The 21,813-nt window shown below is 44.3% G+C and overlaps 1 protein-coding gene across 4 annotated transcripts in view; it reads right to left on the bottom strand.

Annotated features, from left to right (window-relative positions):
* HDAC4 (histone deacetylase 4) overlaps positions 1-17,334 on the bottom strand; it is a 123,503-nt gene extending 106,169 nt beyond the window's left edge. Inside the window, exon 1 of one of the 4 annotated variants that reach the window (XM_082229214.1) lies at positions 17,145-17,331. The gene's annotated coding sequence lies outside the window, so the exon portion shown is untranslated. Of the gene's footprint in view, positions 1-17,144 lie in introns of all 4 variants that reach the window. The other 3 variants (XM_082229212.1, XM_082229213.1, XM_082229215.1) reach the window with 3 other exon arrangements.
* Between the last annotated feature and the right edge of the window lie 4,479 nt (positions 17,335-21,813).

Here is a 21,813-nt window from a genome sequence, read left to right on the forward strand (position 1 = left end):
CACATGTGCAGTCAAAATGATGTCACGTGCATGAACAGAAGCGACAAATCCCGTTCGCATCCTGAGGTACCACTGTATACAATCAGGTATGCACACACCACAGCACACCTTGTGTAACATGTGGCAAGAAGCAGACACGTGCACTTCTTATGTGTTCCTTTCCCACCCCCTTTACGAAAGTAGAGAGATTGTGACAACCAGGCATTGATACACACTCCCATGGTCTGGTCTGGTATGCAGTACAGATAGAAAAGCAATCTGTTTCCTTGCACCAACCAACCCTTAGAATATGTATTGAAACAAGAAATAAGATGTGTGTTTCAGAAATCATGCATTGCATTTTAAGCAGGGTTTTCAGTCAGAACAGCTTGAAGTACAAGCTTTGTGTAGGTTATTTACTCTGAACAAAGATCAGCAGAAGCTACAGAAGCTTTACTATTAATACACCTTTGAAGGTGGCTATCAATGTATTAGTACAGTTTACATTTAATGTGTACAATAAATCTTTACAAATCCTGATTTGAACTCCATTCTACATCTGCAAAATGGGAACAACCATGACAGATGATATACCAGATGATAGAGAGAATTACAGTTGTGCCTCGGAAGTCAAACAGAATCCATTCTGACTTCCAAAGCGCAGCTTCTGATTGGCTGCAGGAAGCCGCGGAAGTCCCGTCAGACGTTCGGAATTCAGAAAAACGTTTGAAAACTGGAACACTCACTTCTGGTTTTCGATCGTTCAGGAGCCGGAACATTAGACTCCCAAGGTGTTCGGAAGCCGAGTTACAATTGTAGTGAAATTAGGAAGCTTTGCTAACTAAACCACTGTGAACTTGAAAGACTGTAACAACGCCTGAAGTCCACTCCAAATATCCAACACTTTGTTCTGCTAGATACCTGAAGACACACGTGTCATCCAATATTTAAAAAAGCAAATGATGAAGCTTGCAGCAGAAGCACCCTCAAACCCTTGCCATGGAAGCAAACCATCAACTGGCACGCAGGTGGGGAGGAAGAAGAGCCTGTAGGATTAGGCCAATGGCTAATGGTGTAGTGGTTAAGAGCAGTGGACTTGTAATCTGGTGAACCGGGTTCAATTCCCTGCTCCTCCACACAGCCTCACAGAGTGTTTGTTGTGGGGGAGGAAGGGAAAAGGAGATTGTTAGCTACTTTGAGACACCTTGGGGTAGTGATAAAGCGGGATATCAAATCCAAATTCTTCTTCTTCTTCTTCTTCTTCTTCTTCTTCTTCTTCTTCTTCTTCTCCTCCTCCTCATAGTGGCCAACTTATGGGAAGCAAGCAAGCAGGCCTTGAGCACAAGAGCACTATCCTCTTCTGCAGTTTTCAGCAACTAGTATTCAGAACATATGGCCTCCAAGCATGGAGATAGCCACTGTGGAAAGCAGCCATTGATAGGCTTGTTGTTAGCATCCATCTGTCTCAAGAGACGGAGTGCGCCTCCGGGGGTGAAGTCAAACTGCTGTGTTAGCAGCACCAAAGTGACCTCCCTGGGGTGCAAGTCTCGACAGAGTGTTTTGAAGTCCTGGGGTGCCCAGAAGACAAGACCACGCTCTCAGCCTCACTGAGGTGGTCCAAAGGAAAGCAGAGCAATAGGTTTGGCACCAGCTTGGCCAAACTGGAAGGAGGCATACAAGACTCCACTCTGGATTTCTGTTGCTCCCAATGCTCCTCTTGGGGCTGGAAAAAGGTGAGTTTAACCTCCAGTTTGCTAGTAAAACAGAAGTACTGTGTCACAAAATGATGCATGTCTTACAAGTGTGTCACCAAGGTGTTATTTGCAAATGACACCTCACTAACAATCGAAAATCCATTGGAAAACATGCAGGTAATAGAGGCACATTTGAAAAAAAATTGAAGAAATAACAGGGTTGTGAATTAATTGGTCCAAATCAGAGATGACAATATTTAACTACGATGAAGATGAAAAACGAAAATTTTTGAAAGAAATAAAAATAGATTTAAAGTTAAGAAATGTAATAAAGTACTTGGGAATAAATATAACATTAAATTTCGAAAATTTAAAGAGAATCTTAACAAATTAAAGAGGGAAATTAAGGAAAAGCTGGAGGAATATAAGAAAATTAAGCTATTAACAATTAACAAAAAGATGAACAGGTCAAGTCGGTAATGATACACTGGGCGAGAGACTTGACACATATTCAGATGGCAAATTGGGAAAGGTTATGGAAAACAGACCTGAAATTTACAGCCTGTTGTACTTTGAAAGAGAATTACATGAAAATGATGTACCTGACTCTGACTTAAGTTGGCAAAAATATATAGGACATATACAAATACCTTCTGGGAATGTAAAGAAAAAGAGGGTACCTTTTAACATATGTGGTGGACTTGTAAGGTGGTAAAAGCTTTCTGGGAGATGATATATAATACAATTTTAAAAATGTTTAAAATACATTTTGTTTAAAAACCAGAAGCTTTTTTATTAAAAATTATAGGTACTGATATCCCAAAGGACCAGAAAAGACTTTTTATGTATGGAACAACAGCCGGGCGGATGCTACTAGCCCAGAGATGGAAACAAGACAAAGTCCCTACCAGAAAAGAATGGCAAACCAAGCTGATGGGCTATGCCGAAATGGCAAAGCAGTCTGGAAAACTCAGGAACCAAGAGGACAAAAACTTTACAAAAGAATGGGGGGGGGGAATTTTGTTACTTAAAAGACCACTGTGAGCAGATAGAAATACTAGCAGGATTTTGATTCCACTTGTAGTGTAATAATTACCATGGAAAATATGGATTGATATAATAAAGGGTCAGCAAACTTTTTCAGCAGGGGGCCAGTCCACCGTCTCTCAGACCTTGTGGGGGGCAGACTATATTTTTGGGGAGAGGGGGAGGAAATGAATGAATTCCTATGCCCCACAAATAATCCAGAGACGCATTTTAAATAAAAGCACACATTCTACTCATGTAAAAACACGCTGATTCCCAGACCGTCTGCAGGCCAGATTTAGAAGGCGATTAGGCAAAACTGATACCAGCAAATTCCCCACTAACTCTGGTGGCGATGATAGAAGATTTCCCAGGAAATTTTAAAAATGAAATTGAAAAAGAAGCAAAAGAGAAAATTTAAAATAAAAGAATGGGTGGAGAAAATGAGAAGCAAAGAACAATTGAGAGAAGCTCTAACTGCACGAAGTAAAATAACTTGGTTTAGCTGTATACAACTGGAGAAATGGTCAAGGAAGTGGTTAAGCAAAAACAGGAACTGCAAAGAATAGACAAAATTTGAAAAAAAATGATTATAAAAAGGGGAGATAAAGAAGAAATATAGTTATAAAAGATGAAACCAGTGAAATGTATAAAATGTATAAAATGTAAGTAGAAATGGAGGATCAGCAAGATCAATTAAAAGAGGTGTGGGAAAAGGAGACAACACGGCAGATAGACTTACGGTAGTTTGGAGATGGTATTTAACACCAGTCAGATTAAATCAAATAAACAATGACTATTTGGTGTTATGTTGGAGGGGATGCCAGGAAACCAGGACTTATGTTCACATGTGGTGGGGGTGTAAATATTTAGAAATTTTGGGGCAAAGGGTGTTTAAAGAGATAACAGAAATCACTGGTTTAAAGCTGACCAAAAGTCCAGAGGTAGCATTATTATCAATTTATGATGGGGTGGAAGGTTCGCAGGCTATGAAGGACTTGCTTACAAATTTATTGACAGCTGCACAAGTTATTATAGCTAGGAAGTGGAAGGGGCAAGGTGAATATAAAATGGAAGAATGGTATAAAGAAGTGTGGGATATAAATATTAATGATAAATGAGCATGTGCTATTAAGGTACGACGGGGAATATGCAGGAGAAATTATTTTGAAGAGATATGGAAGGTGTTTGTAGAATCTGTACTGTTAAAATAGAAAGGGATCAAACTATCGCAAGAGGTGTTAAATTTTTCGGAGGTTGGATAGTTACAATGGAATGGTCTTGGCGGTGGGGTGCACATTTTTATTCTTATTTATTATTATTACTTTGACAAAATAAAATTATAAAATGGGGGGGAGTTTGTCATCAACATGAAAAGTTTGGAAAGCTCTGGTGTAGGTGTTTTCTCCTTAGCCTCACCATATATATTATGGTGCTTAGGTCTAAGAACCAGGCCCTTTAAACCCAGCAGGAGGCCACAGCAATCCCCTCCCTCTCTGCTGTCCTGTTCCTCCTAAGTACCCTTTGGATAAGAGGCAAGAAAAGAATGGCATACAACTATACGGCAATTCTGACATCAGGGCATCCATGCCCAAGGCCCCTTGGGTCCTGAGGAGAGACAAGAACATGCTCAGCTTCCTATTTTCCAGACTTACAAACAGGTTCACCACAGGCATTCAGAACATGTCTGTGATCTGTAGAAACACCTGTTGATGTAGACTCCATTCTACTTACACATTGGAGGATGTGGTTGGCTGACAGGGATTCTAGATGCTTCTCTGTCTAATCCAGAGAAGAGAGTGATATCTGGACCCCTGTCTATTTATCTCTGGGGCCTTGGTGGTCATATTGCCCATGAGAACATGGACATCTGTGGATTACCAGAGGTAAGAAATGGAGACGGACCAACCTTACTGCTTGCAGCTCCAGACAGTTTATCAGTCTTTCTGCCTCTTCCAGGCCCAAAGTTTAATGGATTTTCCCCCAAATGATTTTCACTGCCCATATGTATGTGCCCCTTAGTCTGAGAGCCACACATCCACAGTGATCTGGAGCACCTCCTGGAAAGAGACTTCACTGTAGAGAGCTGCAGAGAGCTACCAGAGGAGAGAACACCTCACCCTTTTGCTCAGTTGAACTTTTAACATAGTGGTGGTGTACAATCTCTTATTGATAAAGGGAGGAAAGCTGACTGGAGCAGACTTGAATGGAACCGCACCCATGGGATGCACCCTATGGAAGCAATTATTGCTCCCTGGGCTAAATGGAAGATGTCTAGCCTTTGTGAAACAAGAACTACTCCCACCACCTTATGCAGTATGGAGATGTGCTTCCTTGGCAGACTCACCACGCCATCTGGGTGCTGATCACTGCTGCTAGATGTGTCATCTCCTGTAAAGCTCCTAGCTAACTCCTTTCCATATTTATCTGAAATCATGCTGGCAATCCTGTATTGTTGTGACATCCTGATGGTGGGCATGTGGGAGAGAGTCTGAGCACACAAGAATGCCAACCAAGTAAAGGAACATGTGGATACCCTGCCTTCTCAAATGTAGTACCACTGCCACCTATACCTTTGTAAACATGCTTGGAGGAATGGTTAAACCAAATGAGAGAGCTGTATTGGTAGCATCTACTCGGGTAGACAGAGCACACCTTCTGGAAATGCAATGGGTGAATCTGTATATATAGCTAGACTTCTGTCAAGTCCTGGAAGTACATGAAGTCCCCAGACTCAATGTTCTCCAGTAATGTCTGGAGAGTCTCCATCCAGAACTTTCTTATCAACAATCCAATGGCCCACTTCAAATTCAATATGGTACTCTGGTCCCCCAACTTACTGGGAATAGCAAATAGAATCTGAGAATATGGCACAACTTCTGTTGCCTTGATGTCCTGAATATGCTTGATGACCTGTAGCGTCAATTGATGTTTTTGACACTTGCAGGCCCTGGAGCAAGAAGCAAAGTGGTGAAGTATCCATCTGATGATGCTCAGAATCCATTGCTCCATGGTGGAGGCCAACCACTGGTATGGGTGCCTGGTCATGCCTATGGCTGTTACTATTGTTGCCTTCCCTGCCAAACTGCCAGCCTGCCTGCCAGGCCAGCTTTGGAGAAGGTAGTCTATCTCTACCACTGCTGTCATTGCAGCAAAGCCCTGTCCACCCTAGGAGGGCCTAGAACCTCTGCCATCCCTGGGAGCAGAGCAAATCTTAACAGAACGAAAGGAGGAAAGGCTGCCCTTGCTTCCCCTCCAATCATCTCTTTGGTCCCTGGAGCAATACTTTCCTCTTGTGACTAGCTTCCACCAAGACATAACCAAGCCCATCCCCAAAAAGTTTGCCCTCATTTAAGGGGTCACTGGAAAACTTCTCTAGGCCTTTACCTTTGCTTTCCAATTATTTAGTCATAGCTGCCTGGGCACAGCTACATCCATGATTATGGCCCTGACAAAGAACGGTAGTGCATCCACTGAAGTATGGCACGTTTGCACAGCTCCTGTAGTAAGTGGGTGCAGACAAACCTCAGATCCTGAAAACCCAGAAGTAAATGCTCCAGTTTTCGAACGTTTTTCAGAAGCTGAACGTCCAACGCGGCTTCCACTTGAATGCAGGAAGCTCCTGCAGCCAATCGGAAGCCACGTCTCAGTTGTTGAACATTTTGGAAGCCAAATGGGCTTCCAGAACAGATTATGTTCAACAACCAAGGTTTGACTGTATCCACATATAGAAATTCCCAGGGTTTTTTCCCAGGGGGAACTCACAGGAACTCAGTTCCGGCATCTCTGTTGGGTGCCATTGCCATTCTAAAAGAATGAGGGAGATGTTCATGGTGAGTTCCAGCACCTCTTTTTCTAGAAAAAACAGCACTGGAAATTCCTGGAAATAGCACTGGAAATTCCGATATGAGAGCCTGTGCAAAGAGGAAGGAAGAGTTGTTTAGGTTCATGCCTGAAAGATGTGTGGTCAGCCTCACTCTCAAGGCCAAAACTGTTTGCCTGAGATGTGAAACCAAGCCAACTCTTGTGGGGCTTTGACAGAGGACCTGCACTTGTACGGTGGCACTTATATACCTCAAAGACTTTCCAGCACCCTCTGGAACTCTGCCACTGGAGTGGGGGAGGAAAAATAGAAGGTAGCAGAAGAGGGCATCCCCCCAAGATGGTGGCCAAAGTAAGAAAAAAAGGGGGGCCTAATCTGATCAGTAGAATGTTTGGGATCTGGTAGGCTCTGCTTGTGTGTTCTGCTCCAGAATCAGCCTTCCCTTCAGGGTGTTCCGTTAAGTTTCAGCTAAGGGGGACCAACAGCGTCTTCTTGTTTCTTGCCTCATACTTATCTCATGTTGTTGTATTTAATTTCTCTCATTATGTTATTTTGTTATAGTTTTCTTTATTATTAAAGCTTAGTTTACATTTAAGTAAGCCACTTATTTTTCTCAAAGAAAAACATACTCTGCGGAGGAAAGGTGTCAAATGTCCTAAACCGGGTAAGTGAGATGATATTTTCCCAGTTTGCTAGGAGGATTGATTTTGTTCATCACCTCCCAGCTCCACAACATCCACGGGGCTGCAGTCTGAGGGGTCACATACACCTGGATGCCCAGGAAGGGTCCACAACCTGTACTGCTGTCTACAGCAGGGGGCACTTGCCAAGGCCCTGGCTGAGACATCTAAGCAGCTCTAGGACAAGGCCTTTTTCTTCTGGGAGCAGGGATGCCAACTTGAATAAAATGAGGGGGGAGGTAAGCCTCACCCTGCATAATTGACCACATGATGCGGCGCATGCAGCCACACACACCATTTGAATGGTAACACCATCAACTTGGGGGGCAGCCCCCCAATAGTTTATTGGGAGGACCAAAGACCCCTCAGCCCCTAGGAGTTGGCTCCTATGTGAGGGGAGGGATACCATGGACAGAGCCCCTCTCCCAAGTTCCCTGCTTACCAAAGCAAGGTGTTGTGTTGCCAGAGCCGCCACTGAGGTGCACCTGGGCAGGGAGCCCCACAGCCCCCTCCGCATGCAACCTAAGGCCGCTCCATGTCAGCAGGTGAGTTAGCAAAGATGGTGGCGAGGTCAGGCTTTCCAATGCCTCAGCCCTCCAATCCCTTCCATTCTCCTCCACTCTTTCCTCTTTCTTTATTTCTTTCTTCCCTCCCTCCCTCTCCCTCTTTCTCTCTCTCTCTCTCTCTCTCTCTCTCTCACACACACACACACACACACAAGCACTGCAGTGCAGTCCTAAGGTGGGAAGCAGGAGAAAGGCCAGGTGGCCAAATTTGGAGCGGGGATCAAAGCTCAAGGCTATCTTAGAGCTATGCAGAGAGCAACCTGCTGTAAAGTTGGTCAGGAGGTAAGTAACTAAATTTATTATTATTATTATTATTATTATTATTATTATTATTAATACCCCGCCCATCAGGCTGGGTTTCCCCAGCCAATCTGGGCGGCTCCCAACAGAATTAAAAGCACAATACCACATCAAACATTAATAATTTCCCTAAACAGGGCTGCCTTCAGAAAGTCAGATAGTTGTTTATTTCCTTGACAGCTGCCCTGGACACAGAATTGACCTATGTCTCCATGGACAGCTGTGAGTCCCAAATGACTCCCAGGCTGCGCACCTGGTCAGGGGGACCGTTACCCCATTCAGGACCAGGGAGTCCTCCACACCTGCACGTCCCATCCCCCCAAAACAGTACTTCTGTCTTGTCAGGATTCAACCTCAATCTGTTAGCTGCCATCCATCCTCCAACTGCCTCCAGACACTCACACACATGACCTTCACCACCTTCACTGGTTCTGATTTAAAAGAGAGGTAGAGCCCAAACCCCCTGATGGTCTCTCCCAGCGGCTTCATATAGATGTTAAAAAGCATGGGGGAGGGAACGGAACCCTGAGGCACCCCACAAGTGAGAGCCCAGAGGTCCGAACACTCATCCCCCCACACCACTTTCTGGACACTTTCAAGAAGGAGCAGCTCCCAGCCCCTCTAGACGGTCCAGAAGGCTGTCATGGTCGATGGTATCAAACTGGGGAGAGGTCTCCTGATCCACTCAGATGACCTCTTCCCAATTTACTTCTTCCTGTGCAGTGGAGCAAGTGGGCAGGGACAACCATACATGGATCCCCTTCTCCATCTGCAGGAAATGTCAACTGATGCAACAGTGAAGTACTTTTGAGGGTTGAAGAGGTCTGACTGACAAAGAGAGGGTAGAGAGGGAAAGGTCAGGCTTAATGAAAGGAATGGCTTTCTAAAACCATTCATTCATTTGAACATGATTATGTTCTCAAAGATTTCAAGCAAGGAAAATTCCCATTCCTACCGGGAGATGTCAGGGATTGAACTGGCACCTTCTGCAGACAAAGCAAAAGCCCTACCACTGAGCCATGGGCCCTGCCCATATTTAGTGTAGATTTACACACACCTCAGCCAAATCATTCAGCACAGTGGCTGCTGGTGATCACCAGCTAGAGGGAGCAGGGACAGAGACAGCATCCCAAAGAAGGCTAGGCAGGAATAACAATAGGCAAGAACACTGCAAGGTGCAAGGCTACAGAAATTCACGTTAAGAGTAAACCCACTGAGCATAGTGGGACTTCTGGGTAAAATGCATAGGGCTGCTAGTAATTATAGTATAAACAAACATTACATATAGTGAAAATGCAATAATCTTATACAGTCCAGCAAACATGACCTCAAAAAACAGTGTTATTTTACAACCCAGTGCTATAAACGTTTACTCACAAATGAGCCTTGTAGAATGCATTAGGACTTGCTCCCAAGAAAGCGCATATTGAATGGCCATTTTAGGATTCTCTTCTTTCTACTGGTCCTGTTCTTCTGCCTTTAAGAGCAGTTTGCAATGCAGAAATTAAGCAGGCGAAGCTCTTCACGGCATGGCTACTGGTACTCATAGGAGAAGAAACAGTAAAAAAACTGGCAATTCTGCTGCCAGCTATATAGTCTAGAAAGATGCCAGAGGTCATAAAATTGCAGGGACAAGTATGATTACCACCTTTTCTCTACACAAAACTACTGCACCTTTAACTGCCACAGCAGAGGCAGATACTCAACAGGTGTATCTTTCCTAAGAATGAAGATTCAACAAAATTTGAGAGGCTGCTCCAGGCCTTGAAATGCATTCACTAAATTTTAACAGCCACAGTTCTGTTGCCAAACCCCATTTCAGGGCATGCAAACTTGTCAGACCCAAAGCCAATTAATTTAAGACCAACAGAGTGTACAAGCCAACAAAACAAAAACACATACAAAAAACAAAGCTACAAAATGCCATTTCAGGGCAATCGAAGACGTCCCCTCTCATATCCAAAGCATTAAGGAAGGAAAGGGGAGAGGAGATTAAAACTATATTGTTGCTGCTGGTCTGGTTCTGAGAACTCCCAGGGTTGCTACTACTGCTTTCATGGGAGCCACAGTGCTTGAAGTCAGTGTTAGAAACTGAGATATGAAAGCTAGGAGCTAAATGGCACCTTAAACCTAGGTTATGGGAACAATGGAATGTCTACAAGACTACAAAGCTGAAAATGAATGAACCGCAGCTAAAATATTATGTTCATTTTTCACATGGTCTAGTCCTTCCCACCCCCCAAATATTCTTAAGAGGATCTCTTCTCCAGGCTTCAGAGTAGCTGGAAGTAGGGAAGCAGAAAAAGTCCTCCTTTCCTTCCACTCTGCAGTTTTAATTTGAAATCTTAGGTGTAGAACTGCGCCCAGAGCTCAGAAACTGCTCGTGCTAATGAAATTCCCTGTCACAAAATGTGCCCAGAACAACAGGAGTTTCAAACACTGCTTGAAATTAAATGGTTGTGGATGTTAATCACAGACACAATTTATGCCAAAAACTTTTTCCTCATGATTAATGTAAATATCTGTGCCCTGATTGGCTAGGTGCCACCAGTCACAAGGAAGTAAGTCTATTTAGAAGACTGGCAAGTCTTGTTGCCATCCTGAACACTATTTTTCAATGGGAATTGCTCAAAGAAACCTATTTTTCTGGAGCAGGGCCAGGCCCAGGCCACAGCAACGCAGACTCCTGGAAGGCAGAGAGCAGAAAGTGAATGATTGTAACTTGAGTAGCAGAAACAGCAAGTGGGGACAGGCTTCAGGTTGGGGGCTTCCACTGGTGGTTCACTGCCCCTTATATCCTTATCCATTCCTTCTTGGGGGGGACAGGACAGGGGGCTGAGTTTCTAGCCAGATGGAAAATGAGTGGATTGAGAGCTAACTGAATAGGAGTTGATTCTTTGGAAGAATTGGGTATGTGCCTCCAACCCACAGCAATGATTCTGCATCTAATAACACCCAACCATAGTAGCTATTTCCTCAAATGGTTGGTTGTTGGATCAAAGTATGCCATGTAGGAGAAAGACATTAGAAAGCTGAAAATTGTTGTATAATTTTTGTGTTTGTGAACAGCCAGTAAACAGCCTATATTCAGTGGTTTATATAAATAGAATTAGGCATCTTCTGTTTAGTCATGGCAGCTGTCCTAGGGGTTCCTGAAGGGCCAGTCTTGTGGCCCATGTTGTTTAATATCTATATTAAACTAAGCCACTGGGCGTAGTCATCAGGAAATTTAGAGCAAAGTGCCATCAAAATGCTAATAACACCCAGCTTATGGTATCAGAGGAGGCAGTGATGGTTCTGAATTGGTGTGTGGATTAATGGGCTAAATGTATATCCATAAACTGAAACTGAATTCAAACAAGATGCAGGTCCTGTGGGTGGGTGGGTGGTTCTGAAGTCTGTGCTATGATGTGGTTGCACACTCTTTAAAGGAGCAGGTTGGAAGTTCAAGGTGCTCCTAGAACAATCGTTGTCAGTTGAGGTCCAAGTGACTTCAGTGGCTAGGAGCATCTAGCACACCCATTTCTGCACAGGGATAGCCTGGTACTATAATTCATGCTCTCACTAATGTAATGCACCTACATGAGACTGCCCTTAAAGACAATCCAGAAGTTGCAAACTTGTGCGAGATGTGGCATCCAGAGTGCTGATAGGAACAGCAGGTCAGCTGCATATAATTCATTCTCTAACAGCTGCACGGGTTGGCAGTCGTCTTCTAGGTCCAATTCAAGGTGCTTATGTTGACATTTAGCACCCCAGACAACTGGGCCCCAAATATCCAAGGAAATAGCCTTGCTCCATATCATCATACCAATGTATTAAGCTGAACAGATGAGGCTCTGCTGGTGGTCTGTTAAATGAGATGTGTATTGCGAGGGCCCACGAAGAGTTTTTTAGTTGTGGCTCTGCATCTGTGCATCTTGCTCCAACTTCTTATACATTTACACATCAAAAAAAAACTCACCTTTTATGTGTGGCTTTTAGAGGCTGAGTTAAGTCATTTTTAAATTATGATACTATCATTTATGTATTTATTTTATTTTCATAAAATGTAGATACTGCTTGATTGTTAAAAAGTATTTGAACAGGGATTACAAAAAAGAACAATAAAATCAAGAAAGGTTTGTAATACTTTAAACATACGAAAACCTAAAATACTAAAACAAGTTAAAATTCACAGCAATTTTCTACATAATCTGAGTAGGCTTGTCTAAACAATGTTTTTAGCAGGGGCCAAAAAGCATACAGTGAAAGCACCTGCTTGATATCAATAAGCAAGAAGCTCCAAAGTGTAGGTGCTGCCACACTAAACAACTGAGTTCTTACAAACATGAAATGGTCATTATGAACAGTACCAGTGTAAACTCCGAAGTAAGCCTCTAGGAAAAGAATTGGAAATGCAGCTAATTTCACTCTAATGCAGGTTGTGCACAAATCCTACTGCAGGACTGGACAAGTTTCTGGAGCCAACTCAGTGGTGAGTTGATATTGCTTTCTAGGATCTGGAGTTGTGGTCAGGGTGGTTAAAAATCAATGATTTTTTATATTTTAAAAAATCAGACTTTTTTTATTTAAATCAGATCTTTTTTATTTAAATTGGATTTTTAAAATAAAATGCTTTTGGAGGAAAAAAACTTTCTAAAGATAGGTTTCTGTTTAAGTTGCATTATAGTCCAAAGGCTATTCATCAAGAAACAAGGATTTGTTTTAAATTTTTCATGTGTGCTGAAACTCAGTCTAAGGTGTTTTTTTTTTTAAAAAAAAAAGAATGCTTAACCGCATCAGTTAACAAACATGGATACATATGCTATAATTTTTTTTAGTTAAATAAATTGTTTGCCGTATTTTTCGCCCTATAGGACGCACCGGCCCATAGGACGCACCTAGATTTGGGGGGGGGGAATAAAGGGGGGGAAATTATTTTTCCCCTCCAGGCGCGGAGCTGGGGCGGGAGAAGCCCGAGCTTCCCCCGACGCCAGCCCCCAGAACGGGACCCAGAGCAATGCGGGGCTGGAGGAGGGGGAAGCTTTCTAACCAAGTTGGGGGACAGCGGGAAAGACGCGCTGCGCCTCCCGCTGTCCCCCAAGCTTGTGGGGCTGGCGGTGGGGCTCTCCTGAAGCCTGGAGAGCGAAAGGGGTCAGTGCACACCGACCCCTCTCGCTCTCCAGGCTTCAGCGAAAGCCTGCATTTGCCCCATAGGACGCACACACATTTCCCCTTCATTTTTGGAGGGGAAAAAGTGCGTCCTATGGGGCGAAAAATACGGTAAATTGTTACTAAGGAAATGATTATTTTTCTCCTTCCAATAAAGTACAGCAGAAAAGTTGTCCAAATATAAACAGTTAACTTATTAAACCTCACAATAATTTCATAATTATCTGTCTATGTATTTCTAATAGTATAACAAATCAGTAATTTTTCATATAACTGTAAAAACTACTCTGAAAATTTATTATTCCAAAAATGAAACTTTCATCTGGTTGTAAATATTAAGATTATACCAGCAGGAATGTCTTTCTGTAACCCCCCCCCCCGATTTAAATCAAGTCTTACTGCCTAGTGATTTTATTCGCGATTTATAATGATTTGATTTAAATCAAATATACCCTGGTTCTGGTACATTAAAATGTCAGTTATTAACTCTGGCTCCTATATTTTGGAGATGGCTCTTAGATTTGGACAAGATTTGTCCAGGCCATTCTACTGAACTTAAGAGGATTTAAGACATTCTCTCTCTTTTTACTTTCAAAAATGATTTGCCATGCAGTTAGTTGTTCGAACTTTTAAACCGAACTTTATGCAAATTCATGCTGTAATATTCTGCATTCCACTTCAGTTAGCAATGTACAGTTTGGAGTGTGAATGCAAGTGAATGTATAATTGAGAACTACCAATTATGTTCAAAACTTATGTTAGAAAACAACTACTATCATGTTTAAACAGCCCATAAAATTTTAATGCATTTTCTTTTCAAAAACCAATAAAAGTCAATAATAAAATGCTAAACCTGCCAGTCTACAATCAGAGTTAAGGCTCCCACAATGCCCAAAAATCAGAAGACAAGCCTAGTGCCTTCATATACATGCCCCATGATCAGCAATGATGTTGTGTAATGTCACAAACTGTGCTTGCTTCCAATTTACTTTCCGCATATTAATACTCTTATTTGGTCTTTCAGGGTGAAATCCAGATAAAGAACCAGTAAATATGTCCTATGCTGTCCTCTTCCTGTTACCTCATGAAGTATCCAAGCCTTACTATATTGCTAGAAAAATCATTCTTGGGTTGACTGTCTTGTTTCCATCAGGAGCTGACAGGATGGGTTTAAGAGTGGGAAATGTGGACTCTTCTCAGAATCAGAAGGGGCAAAACTGGCACGACTGCTAATGACTTGGAGTATAGTGTGTATAGCTGTGTTTCCTAGCTGCAACAGATAGTTGTGTCAGTAATGAAAAGTGTCAAAGCAAATTTTGAAAATGGTCCACCTGTTTCATAGATTTTAAAGAGACAATAAGAAAAAGTGCATATTGACAGCATTGAGAGGTGAGCATACCGATTTTGAGCAAGAACAGGTTACTTAATTATTTATGTTTCAGTGCATTTGTGCAATGCCTCTTCTCTAAAAGTTGCTCACAGGACCTTACAAAAAATATCAGGTTAGACAACTGAGTTCACAAATCTTTTCTCATACATCTTTTCTGTTGCAAAGTGCTGCTGAAAGTGCAATCTGAAGAAAAGAAGACGCACACTGGAAAATAATTCTTGACCCCTTCTTCTCTGCTGTAACACCATACCACCCAGTCCATTTCATCCCCACCAAACATCTCAGGTTCCAAAGCATCCCCAGATATTTTACAGCATATCTACAGCTGGAAATATTAATATGGTGATGAATGAACATTTTTATCGTTCATCTCACAGTTCCAAATCCAGAAAAAGAAACCTAAACTCTTGTGTCCTTCATTCTTACAGTAATGACACACAGAAGCCTACTCTGGAGTAAGACAGCATGAGAACTGTGCAAGGTACTAAAAATGTGCCCTCACCATCCTGCCAGCTCCTGATGTAAGAAACGAAGAGGCATAGGTCAACCCTATGTCTGCACTTTGCTTGCCCTGTGCCTAGAAAGCACAGTTCCAAGGTTTTCTGCTTGTCCCATGCTTTCTACACGCAGATCTAAAAAGCTTTTCGTTTGCCCCACCACTTTCTCCAGGAAAACCCACTCTAACAATGAATCAGAGCAAATGTCAATCCACAAAAAATCCAACTTACATATGCTCCAGTTCAGTGATAAAGAGTGGGTTTTCACGGGGAAAAGAGGTGGGGAAAGTGGAAGTGTGGATGAACCCTAGGGCTCAAATGCTTCCTAAGGGGATACAGATCCAGGACAATATGGGACATTGTTGTTTCTCCCAGGCATTCCATCCTGCCCATCTGTATCTGAGCCTGAAAGACCAAGGTAAAGCAAGATTGCGTTGAGAACAAGTTGTAAGCAAGCACAACCTGTGATACGGCACAGCAAGAACAGACAGTTTTAACCCAAACCTGGGGTGGGAGGGAGAGAGAATCATTAAATACATATGACTGATATAAGACTTATATGTTTCTTACGCATATCTCATGTCAGTGGCCCATCTTGCCCGAGACTGTCTAGTTCAACTGGCAGTGGCTGTTTAGAGCCCTGTTTCCAATTAAAAAGGATCTCGGGTGATGCCAGGAATTGAGCATGAAACCTTATGCAAGCAAAGCTCCATTAATGAACTATACCCAAGATACATGAGATGAGGAGAATATAACTGTAGAGCGGGAAGGGGCGCCAGGGCCATCTAGTCAACCCCGCTATGCAGGAATCTCAACTAAATCATCGGTGAGAGACGGTTGGTCGTCCAACCTCTGCGTAAAAACCTCCAAGGAAGGAGAGATGGGAAAGATGCTCGAATCCGTAAACAAGCCTCATATGTAAAAGTTAAAAGCACTTTCCCAGCAACAAAAACTCTCGTCTTCTGGCTGCTATTTCCTTTTCCCCATCGCCCCGCCAGACGAGACTCGGGGCTCCAAAGGCAGAGATTAGGCAAGGAAACCCTCAGGCGCACGTACTTCAGGCGTCCAAAGCGGGCGGCGACCCCCCGAAAGGCCCGGGAAGCTCTGGCAGCGCAAGTGCCCTCTTGGCCGGACCGGGAGCACCTGGCGGACGGGCCTGCGTGGCCGGCAAGAGCTGCCTCTCGAAGGGCTTGGCCTCGCCGGAGATGCCAGGCTGCCTGGCCGCCAGCGCAGCGGGACCGGCCGCCCTTCGCCTCCCCTTCCCTCCGCCGCCGGGGCCGGGATTGCCGGGAGGGAGGGAGGGCGGACGCCGCCCAGCCTCGCCCCATGGGCGTCTCCGCGCCGCAGCCGCCGCATCCCTCGCGCCCGGCCCCCGTTATAGACTCACCCTCGGGCGCCTCGGACGGCGGCGGCGGGGCGAGGCGGGCGCGGCTCCTGGACCAAGCAGGGATCTCTCGCGGGGGGTCGAGGAAGAGGCTCCGGCAGCCCCGGGGCGGGCAAGGGCGGCTCCCTCCCCTCCGCGCCCGGGGAGAGCGCGCCGGGGCGGCACGGGGGGGGGGGCGAGGCCGGCGCAGGTGTCGATCAAGGACCCCAAGGCCCGCCCTCCCCTCCCCTCCCCTCCTCAGCCCAACGTGGGGGGCAGCGGAGACGGCGGCTCAAAAGCGCCCGCCAAGGCAGCAGGCGGGGCCCTGATTGGCGCTCCCAGGCGTCAGTCACCCCACCACACACACCCTGCACGTCCATTCACCCCCCCTCGCCGGCCGCCCCCCCCCGCCCGCGGCCCGTGAAATGGGGGGAGCGAAAAAGGCGCCTTTGGAAGGCAGCGGGCGAAAGCGGCTCATCTCTTTCAAGCGGGCGGGGGGGGGCAGCGCATCCTCGCCGCCCGCCCTGAGGAACACAACTGAGGGGAAGAATAACAATAACACAAACCATCCTCATCCCCCCCCCCGCGAGAAGAACTGCCCCCCCCGCCGCCGCCGCCAGGGAGGGAGGGAGGGAGGGTCGGCGGGGAAGTCGCGCCGCCGCTTACACTGACCTGCGTGCGAAGACGGGGGGCGGCTGCGGGGCGAGGGACCCTCACGGCGGCAGCCGGCGGCGGCGGCGGGGAGGAGGAGGAGGAGGCAGGCGGGACACGCGCCCGACGGGCCCTTTGGCGCTGGCACAGCGGTGCGCGCGCCGCCAACGGAATCAGCCCGTGACGGCACCCGCCATCTTGGAGTTTTCGGATGGAAAATCACGTGGTCAAAAATCCGCTTGAGATATATATTTATATATATATTTATATATATATATTGCTTCCCTAAGCCAATCAGGCGGCGGCGCTATTAATAGCTCCGTTTCCCTTTTTCTTCCTCTCCCCCTCCCTGAAAAAATAAAACATCCCCGCCCCCTCCGCGCCGGAAGTGGAGGGGAGGCGAGCTCGGCAGGCGCGTCCCCGAAGCCGCCCAAGACGGGGCTCCGCATCTCGGCGGGCGGGGGGGGGTCCTTTCCGACACACACGAGCGCGCGCAGACGGGGGTGGGGGGCGACGGGCAGCCCCAGGCCTCCCCCCCCCCGCCTCGCCCGGGGAATGCGGGTCCCTCCCTCGCTCTCTCTCCCGCCGCGGAGCCGAGCTCAGGCCAGGTGAGGGGGCCTCCTTTCCCAGCCGCCTGCCTCCCACCTGGGACCCCGGATCTCGCAGCTCTGGTACAAAAACAGCATAAATGTGCAAGTCTATATTGTGAGGACAGAGACCTACGTTGGTTTCCTACTCAGCAAATGCATTGAGGAGGCTATATAAATTATTATTCTCACGTATCACTGGAGATAGAACCCATCTGGGTTTTCCATCTAAGGTACAAAATGCCTTCGGACAAGCCCAGAAATAATTAGATTGCAACCCCTCTGTCACTTCAGCTCAGGAGTAAGGGACATCTTCCTGGACTGTGCAGTGATACCTCATTTTATGAACGTAATCCATTCCTGAAGTCCATTCTTAAACCAAAACCATTCTTAAACCGAGGCGTGCTTTCCCTAATGAGGCCTCCGGCAGGCAGTGCCCTTCCACCATTCGGATTCCATTGTTAGACCAAGGTAAAGCCAAGACACTATTTCCAGTTTTGCGGAGTTTGTAAACCAAATCGTTCTTAAACCAGACTGTTCTTAAACCGAAGTACCACTGTACAGTCATGCCTCGGGATAGATACGCTTCAGGGTAAGTATTTTCGGGTTGCACTCCGCGGCAACCCAGAAGTAACAGAGCGTGTTACTTCCGGGTTTCGTCGCTCACGCATGCGCAGACAGTCAAAATGACATGCACGGAAGCGGCAAAATGTACAGACGTGCAGTCGCATCTTACGTTCTGTTCAGGATGCGAACAGGGCTCCGGAACGGATCCTGTTCGCATCCCAAGGTACCACTGTATAATATACAGTCATTGGAATCTGTGCATAAGCTGTTGCTTTGTCTCAGCTTCTGCCAACTTAGCAGTTCAAAAGCGTACCAGTGCAAGTAAATAAATAGGTACCACTGTGGCAGGAAGGTAAAAAGCATTTCTGTGTGCTCTGGCAATCGACACAGTGTCCCATTGCATCAGAAGTGGTTTAGTCTGGTGGCCACATGACCCAGAAAAGCTGTCTGCAGACAAACACCAGCTCCATTTAACTGAAGCGAGATGAGTGCCGTACCCCATAGTCAAATTCAACAGGACTTACGGTAACTGTCCAGGGTTCTTACCTTTACCTACCTTGGGGGGGAGTACACCCTCTTTGAATTCTGTGGTTTTACATAATAGGGCATAATAAAAATCATGTGTTCTTTAGGTTTTAAAATTAGGTAAATATACCCACAGATGAACAACAACACAGGACATATTACACTGTGTCAAGATTTATTTAACAAAAATAAAACCAAGATGGGGAAGCCATTTGTGAAAAACTAAGTACACCTTACGATTCAATAGAACCACCTTTAGCAGCAATAACTAGAAGTAATCGTTTTCTGATGACTTTATCAGTCTCTCCCATTGTGGTGGAGGATTTTTGGCCCACTCTTCTTTACACCGTTGCTTCAGTTTGTTGGGTTGCTGGCATTTGTTTATGCACGGCTCTCTGGTCTGGATTTTGACTGGGTCATTGCAACACCTTGATTCTTTTCTTTTTCAGCCATTCTGTTGTAGATTTGCTGATGTTCTTGGGACCATTGTCCTATTGCATGACCCAATCTCAGCCAAGCTTCAGCTTTTGGGCAGATGGCCTCGCGTTTGACCCTAGAATACTTCTCTGTACAGAGGAGTTCATAGTTGACTCAATGACTGCAAGGTTCCCAGGTCCTGTGGCTGCAGAGCAAGCCCAACTCATCACCGCTTTGCCACCCTGCTTAACAGTTGGTACGAGGTGTTTGTGCTGATATGCTGTGCTTGGTTTTGGCCAAATGTGGTGCTGTGCATTTTGGCCAGACAACTCCACTTTGGTCTTGTCTGTCCAAAGCACATTGTTCCAGAAGTCTTGTAGTTTCTTCAGATGCAACTTTGCAAACTATCCTGACATGTTCTTTTTAGAGAGAAGAGACTTTCTCCTGACAGCCCTTCCAAATAACCTACTGTATACTGGTTCAGTCTTTTTCTAGTTGTACTGTCATGAGCTGTAACACTGATGCTAAATGAGGCCTGTAGATCCTGTGATGGAACTCTTGGGTTTCTTGCAATTCTTCTGAAAATTGCACAGTCTGACCTTGGGGTGAATTTGCTGGGATGTCCACTCCTGGGAAGATTGGGAACTGTCTTGAATGTTTTCCGCTTTTGAATAATCTTTCTTACTGTAGAATAATGCACGTTAAATTGGGTAGAGATGGTCTTATAACCCTTCCCAGTTTCATGAGCAGCAACAATTCCTTCTCTAAGAGCATTGCTGAAATCTTTCCTCCTTGGCATTGTGTGAAAACACATCTGAATGCTCCATCAAACTGCTAAAATTTTGACTTTTATAGAGATAGTCACAATTGCTGATGATCAATTAACCAACACCTGTCTGCTACTTAGCCTCATAATGATCCTTGTTTTATTTATTTTCTCATAAATAGATCACAATTTACATTTATAGCACTGCATATAACAGTGTGATTTGCCATCAAACCACCTAGGAGTTCAGTGTCAAACAGTTTTCAGTTCAGCACCTAAGCCATATGTTAGCAACTGGACCACGTAATAGCATAAATTCCTTCCAGCATTATTTACTGTTTTTCCTTGCAAGAGTGCACCCAAACCTTTAACAGGTTTCATTTGGGAATCTGTTGTATCTATTTGAAGATTGCATTCAGTTACTCAACACTTCCTTATTTGATCTGTAAGCAAGTGCACTATTGTGATCAAAATGATTACTTCGTAAGTAGTCCTGACGTGTTAGAACCTTGTTAAAAAGAAAGATGATGAATGTTCATATTCAACTGATGAAGTAGGAGATGCATTTTAATTCATTAAATGTATAATAATTTCAAAAAAAGTTATTTAAATACTAAATGCAAAGTGCCAAAAGCCTTTCACATACAGGTCATTCCATATCAAGTGATCCTACTTTTTTACCTCATGTCATCCTATTTTCTTAACATTTTGTATATTTGTTGAATGATCAAAACTAAGTTTAAATCTAAAATTTTACAGTTACAACAAAATACTGTACATAGCAAACAAAATTATGACACCACTGGAACTCTTTAACTGGTGCCAAGATAACACTCCTTCTACCGGGTTGTCATTTTCAACAAATGAGGAGTGCAGAAAAGAACATTCCTAAAACAACCCTTTGAAACAGTGAAATCAATCAAGGGAATACAAGGATTTCATTGCTTTGTTCCATCTACACCCAGTCCAACAGAAATTGTGACCAAAGTGTACTCCTTTAGCAATGAGAGTGAGAAGTTCGACATTGAAGGAGGTACAAAATCTCCAGATATGGCTGAGATAACTAGGTATGTAACCTGTGAATACAATAAAAAATGGTGGTTGACCTGTGTGCGGTCGGTGGACTATGTAAGTGAAGACGTAACTCTGCCCTTCTGACACTTGCCGGGCTCAGCGTCATAATTTGCTTACACATCTAGTTGGGATGTTCTTAAGGTAAGGCGAGCAGAAGTTCTAACACCGGTCAAACCAAGGACTGCAACTGGCCACACTTACACTTTGACAAAAAATGAAACATCATGTGCAACAAATTCTATTGAAAAGTGTTTGGTATAAAGTATAATTAATGGAAGAATAAATGTTTTAGACCCGTTTGATGTTTAAGGTTTTTTTCCATAATTTTGTTTGATATGTATTTTGTTGTAATGTTCATGAAATGAAGTACTAACAAGGACTCTTTCAAAGCGTTAATTCTATCATGCAGCAGCAAGTTACCACTCTGCTGTGGAACACATTTTAAAAAGAAAAGCCTCACTAGCTTTTCAGATACTGTTTAATTGAATATATTTTTGAAGAAATGCCTGAAGTAACTGATATTATACTTTGAAGTCTTGTTTATTCTGTTATACTTTACCCAAAGAAGACTCATTTATCCTAAATAGAACCCAATAAGCCCAACATGTATGTACAAAATATGTTTTTAATGTTATCCCATTGAGATACCAAGATGAAATAATACAATTTGTGGGAAAATTTTAATCATTTTTAAAAATAACTTAAAAAAATTAAATTATGTAACTTTAAATTTTAAAGTGGGCCTATCATATGA

Source organism: Podarcis vaucheri (assembly GCF_965113315.1).
Source record: "Podarcis vaucheri genome assembly, chromosome: 1".
NCBI lineage: Eukaryota > Metazoa > Chordata > Lepidosauria > Squamata > Lacertidae > Podarcis > Podarcis vaucheri.